Here is a 6,588-nt window from a genome sequence, read left to right as displayed (position 1 = left end):
GGAGTCTGGCACACCACTTTTTTAAAGAGTTTTATATAGCGCGAACTAGACCCAAGACATCGGCTATCAAAGCGCTTTACATAGCACCAGTTTTGTTACAGATAAACACATTCATTTTTGTTAGGTATGGGGAGATTAAGTGATTTGCCCAGATTCACGGATATTGAGCCGGTGCGGAGACTTGAACCCGGTTCCCCAGCTTCGAGGTCGACCGCTCCAGCTGTAAGGCTACATCCTCTCCATAATTGGTTAACAAGAGATCTAATCATGCGGAGCACCTTCAGAAGGGATCTATTGACTGCCCTCAACTGGCGAGCAAGAGACCTAACCAAGAAGAGCCCCCTCAGGAGGAATCCACTTACCTCCCAATGGAGTCGAGCACTCAACTGTTGATCAGGAGACCTAACCAGGCAGGGTGGGATCCGTTCACCTCCCTCAATTGGTGACCACGAGACATAACCATGCAGAGCACTTACAGGAGGGATCCACTTACCTCCCAAGGATTCTAGTCTGCCAGATGTTTCCTACACAAGAAATGATAATACGAGGAGTGGGCTGTCCTGTGGATACCGCACCGGGAACTCTCGCCCCTACAAGAAGGAAGGATGAAAAGCGACAGAGGAACTCCAGAAGCCCGGAGAGCAAAATGAAAATGGGATTGGGGAGGCAGCAAAAAGGGAACAATTCTCAGTAGGTGAATGTGTCTAGACTGAGCTAGAAAGCTTCAGTGGCCGCAGTCCACAAGCCTGGGTGTCCGCACTCTGGATCACAGCCCACTACTCTGCAGGAAGGCAAACGCGGATAGTCTGAAGGCATCCGAAGGTCAGGAAATAAGCAGCTCTGGAAGGTGTAACATAACCATGGGGAAGAGCCGGGAGTCGAGGGGCTACTCCACTACCCCCTGACTACCCCCTGAAAAAAACAGCAATTCAACTGTGGCACAATATGGCTCTTGTGGTATGCAAGAGGGTGGCAAGGACAGCCTGTTCCAAGGGTTCAAGGTGCCATTCTGGAAAGATAATGGGGCAAAGTAGAGTTCTGCAGGCCTGTGATTTTTTGATCACTTTTGCCCCATACACTGGAAGTTGTACCAACTTTTCCTAATATACTCCGACAGAATACGGACACTCGTGCTGGTACATCCTGTCCTATAGTTCACCGTGGTACCAATTGCTGGCACATTGTGTGGGATGTGTGTAACACCAGCATCATAGCTGCCAAGTTTTCAGATTGCTTATGAGTGATATTTAACAACCAAATATGTGGCACTTACAGTGACACTTTCTCACAAGTAAAGCCGAGCAATGATTCCATAGAAAGGGGTAAAAATCTGAAATTGCACCCTTTTGCGCCACAAGAAGCTCTAAAAAGATCTTGAAACAGCTGCAAAGCACATGAACTTTAAGGTCACTAACCAACTGCCCTTTTGTAAGTTGATCATACTGTAAAACAATTGTGTAACCAGGATGTCTATACTACTATTAGAAAGCGAGAACTTGGAACCTTTGAGGCGGGTAAACTCGAAAAGTACACCACCAATCACAACACCCAATACAGCGTTGGAAAGGGGAGGTCCAGGAGATGGACATAGGCTATATATATGGACACCATATACATTAAAAAGGGGGAGCGCCCTCAGTGGTAAAGTAGTCCCTTGTGGGCGTGTGAAAAGATGTGGGCGTTAATCTGGCAAGATGTGGGCGTTAACATTGTCCACGATGCAAGGATATGTGGGCGTTACATGTGGGCGTTAACATTGAGAGGGGCAAGATGTGGGCGTTAACATTGTCCACGATGCAAGGATATGTGGGCGTTAACATTGAGAGGGGCAAGATGTGGGCGTTAACATTGTCCACGATGCGAGGAGATGCTGGTAAACCAAACTGTATTTCCACAGGTAAACCAAACAGGATTACAGCGCAGTGCACACTTCACGGTAAATAACAGTACAAAACAAAACCGTATTAGAGCGTATGCGAGGAGATGTGGGCGTTAACATTAAGAGGGGCAAGATGTGGGCGTTTACATTGTCCACGATGCGAGGACATGCTACAGCGTAGAGATGCGTCGGCGCAATGGCGTGTGGGCTGGGCGTTACGGAAACGTGCCGTTCGGGGTCCGGACAGGAGCGCTGGAAGGAGCAAGGGACCCACACCCGACATGCTCAAGTGCCCAGCTAATGTACTGGCCAGCGTGTGGAGGAGCAGCGGGGAGGAGCGCCGATGCTGCTGGGGGAGGAGCGGCGATGCTGGTGAGTACTCTAGCAAAGCCTACCCGGACAACGTCGGGACGGGCTGCTAGTTGAAAAATAAACGTGTCTTCCAGAGTCAGCACTTTATATAAGTAGTTCTGTGGACATAAGAAAACACACATAAAGTTAAATACAAGAAAATGACTTACTGAATGCAACAGATTGTTACTTACATTACAAATAAGCAATGTATTTTTTTTAATAAGTTTATTATGGCCATTGGTCTTTAAACTACATAAACACCATAAAACAGCTAAAAACACAATAAGTAAAAATTCTATAAAAGAACCATAAAACCAGCTTCAGGAGCTATCCCAAATTCATTATTTCTTTGACTCATAAAACATGTTTTCCTAGTATCAATTAATAAAAACAAGATCCAAATACATAATCCAACATTTAGTAACTGCAGTTAACAACTACAATTCATTGTTAAAGTCCAAATGTACTTCAAAGAAATGCATTCCAGGCTGAGTACATACGCCCAACCGGAGAAAATTAGATCATTAACGGTGTTGAGGTAAATACTCCGGAGGCTGTCAGTCCGAGGTTCCTTAACCCCTTCGGGGCGGATGACGAGCTCAGCTCGTCATGAGCGTAACATGCCCTACGCTGATGACGAGCTCGTCATGTAACGCGGTAATTTCGAAAACGCAGCGCGCAGCGGGAAAACCGCTAGCGCGCATGCGGTTTAACTACCCTATGTAAAGGTTATGGCTGCTGATAATCTGAAGCCAAATTTATAGCAAAATAACATGCAGGCTAACATTTTATTTTGTGATTCCGTGTAACTTGTTGAAGTCCCAAGTCATAGTTCTTGGCTGGTTTCTGACAATTAATATTGATAACACGCTTCACTTTGAAGTCTGTTCATTTGAAATATTAATATAGAAGACAGGATTTTATTGAGTGATAAACTGGGGCGGAATTTGGTTTTATTCTTTGCTGTTGAGAACAGCCTTTCTTTATCAGCATTGCTGTGGGGCACCGTGAAGAGAAGTTTGGCTACTTTTGAAAGAAGGAAGAGCTCGCTTCTTTGAGCGCCAGATGCAGTGAATTCTGCCTCAAGAAAATGCCAAATCTATCCACACTGAAAGACACCGCGGATCAGTACCACAGTATATTCTGATCGCAGCTCTTTCTCTCGCCTTTCTGGATATTCCCTCAAAATCAGTGACTTGGGATTGTGAGAATTCTTTTAGTAAGCAAACTAGGTAATGGTCAGTAAACGTTAGGTTGCATACAGCGACCAGCTCACTATCAAAAACATGTTTCTCAAAAAAGTTGAAGACTCTGCCATGCTTTAGCAAATCGCCATGAACTGGAAGGACTTTACTCCATTCTTGTGAAAGCTGCAAACTGCTTCATCGAAAGCTTTCTGGTTTCCGGGATCACGATCCCCACTTTGAAGCATGTTCCTCAGCTTCTCGTGCCCAAGGATGCCAACATACAGACTTGAATCGGGGATCTGGCATTCTTCTGATGTGAGAGCAGGTACACTGGCATCAGGATTCCTCTTGAATGACTGAACGACATCAACATGAAACACTCTCCTCGATCATAACAATAACGTAAATCATGGTGTCGTACAGGGGTGAATGACTGGGTCTTCCAGCTGAAGCAAAAGGTTAAAATTTAAAAGCTGTTCACACAGCCTGAACAGACCGAGGATCTCAGACCGAAGGCTTTGAAAAGCTGAATGAATGACTGTACGACATCAACATGAAACACTCTCCTCGATCATAACAATAAGGTAAATCATGGCATCGTACAGGGGTGAATGACGGGGTCTTCCAGCTGAAGCAAAAGGTTAAACTTCAAAAGCTGTTCACACAGCATGAACAGACCGTAGATCTCAGACCGAAGGTTTTGAAAAGCATTGAACGAGCCTCCTTACCTGGCCTTGCTAATTCTGTCACTGTCTGGAGTTTGCATGGAGAGCATCGGACTAAAGAATCCGTCTATCCAACCATGTGTACATTCCAAGCCACCTCACAGAAAGAAATGTCAAGATATGGCGGTAATCCGAATCGATTCAGGATACACGTTCGTACGGTTTGAAGAATAGTCAAACCAGAAGTAGACATCTACAAGCAGTCCTACATCCGATTCCTTACAGCTGGTACAGAGCAGAGGCAGCAAGGGACGCTGCATTGTGCCCGCCAACGTGGGCAAGGCATTACACAGACATTAGGATTCAGGGAACGTGTTCATGTTTTGATGGAGTTATGTCTTCCCACATTCACCGAGGCACTCTCTACACCAAAGCCAACACAATTTTCCCAAGGAATGGAATGATTTTTACATAACATTAGTTACCGCAGCGAATACATTTTCATTGCTTAAACACCTGTCAAGAAATTTGCAATAATCAAACCCTCATTCAAATCAAAATTACGTACAGTTAGGGTATTCATTTTTTCAGTACCTTGATCATTGCTACCATCAACACACAGACTCAAGGCAGAGAGTGTTACTTCAGCCACTAAGTCAGTCAACAGCTCTGGTGCAACGGCATCATTTATAGCACAGGAGGCTTTCGTTCTAGCACAAGCATAAGTCTGCGCTATTTTAGAGTCTGGGAAACATGTCCGTACGAGGCTGCCCTAATGATCCACAGTGGAAAGTGCACAATGTGCTCAGCCAAAGAATCCTGTGAATGTTATTTCTGCCTCTCTGGCAAGAGCGTCTTCACTGGAATATTTCTTTGTCAGATAACCTGAGATAGGCTTCATTTTTATCTTCGCATCTTGAAGGGATGTAGGAACTTTACCAGTAATATCCGTTTCAGATCAAACGCTCCTTGCGCCCATAAGAGAAATTCTTCTTGCAAATGCAAGTGGAAGGCATATGGATCGGTCTTAACAAAAACAAGGATACCTATGAGTTAAAGAGAATTAAAAACATTTTGATTGTCCCCTATAGGTTTTAGGAAGACTTTAAATGAAGGCACGAGGGGACACCGTGGCGGTTCACAAGCGACCGCTGAGCACTCCTAATGTCGGCTACTGTAGTCCTCGACAAAAGCACTGTGCGTTATGTTATATTACGTTCATTTAATTTGCAAAGGGTTTCCCGACACCAGCTAGAAGGTAACAGAGCAAAGTGAAATTTTTTGATTAAAAAGCCAGGTTTTTAAGAATTTACGGAATTTGACATACACAGTTTCATTGCGAAGCGAGAGTTCCATAAGGAGGGGTCCAGACGGACAAAAGATCGACCGCCCATCCGTGACAATCTGATTCTGGGGACAGAGATTTTCACTTGAGTGGACGAGCGGAGGGGACGAGGAGGCACGTAAGGATGAACCAGGGCCTGCAGGTACGGGGGAGCCACTCCAGGTTTGATTTTAAACATGTAGCTCAGGGCTTTGAACTTAATTCGGTTCCCCACCGTGAGCCAATGTAGATCACACAGATAGCCAGTCAGACAGTCCTGACATTTGTTGGGAGCTGGGCCAGGCACTATGTTTAGTAACAGACATCAGGCAGGGAATAGAGCCCTCCGGGGCCGCAGACGGAAGATATGGAGGGCCAGTTTATCACAGTGTTTGTGAGTACGCACATCACGTGATTTTTGAGTCATTATTAAAATGATTGTTTCCTGAATCCCAAACGTACGTATTGGAAAACATGTGCCATCTCCTTTTATACAGCATGGAAAACAAACATTGGTAAATGCAGTTGTCATTGTGCATTCACATGTAAAAGATGTAACTTAACTCAATTGAAATCATGAAACCTAGTGGCAGCAAAGGGATATCAAAGAGACGAACATTCAATAAAATGGATATACCAGTTTTCAGCGCTCTTTAATGCATATCACCTGATTTAACTACCTTTGTACTGCTCTGCTGGCCTCCAGGACCGGTCAAACTTAGTTTCATAGTTGGGTATCCCAGACTTCTTCTCGCGAGGTTTCCTTTGACCGGCACTAGCCTGTCCCTTGTTGGAGCTCATAGCTGAGGTCCTGGGCTCACTGTCTTCAATATCAGACATTATTCTGCTAAAACAGTGAAGGGAAAGAAACTAAAATATGCCCAACATTCTGCACGTATGATCAGCAGGGATAAAGCAAACTTTAGCCAGTCCGTGATGGTCGTCCTGGAGCCGCGGTCCCGCAGTTGTCGCATCCTATCTGTTCGGGCCACATACTACTTCTTGCCAGCCTCAAGTGTCTCTGAGCTCCTGCTAATTTTTTAAGTCAGAACGCAGTTTTTCAATGTTTACAACCATCAGGCAGTGAAAATACCACTGATTACTTAGAAGTCAGACATGTCTGCAGTTGACACCACTATCTGCTTCACGCTCTGGCAATAATGATGACTGGTGCCTGCA

General features: G+C 45.0%; 1 pseudogene; it reads right to left on the bottom strand.

Moving 5' to 3' along the window:
• Nucleotides 1–4,009: 4,009 nt before the first annotated feature.
• On the bottom strand, nucleotides 4,010–6,249 carry LOC144785309 (uncharacterized; annotated as a pseudogene).
• Between the last annotated feature and the right edge of the window lie 339 nt (nucleotides 6,250–6,588).

This window comes from Lissotriton helveticus, chromosome 10 (assembly GCF_964261635.1).
Source record: "Lissotriton helveticus chromosome 10, aLisHel1.1, whole genome shotgun sequence".
Classification (NCBI taxonomy): Eukaryota; Metazoa; Chordata; class Amphibia; order Caudata; family Salamandridae; genus Lissotriton; species Lissotriton helveticus.
The sequence above is the reverse complement of the archived record's forward strand: the minus strand, read 5'-3'. Positions and strand labels throughout refer to the sequence as shown.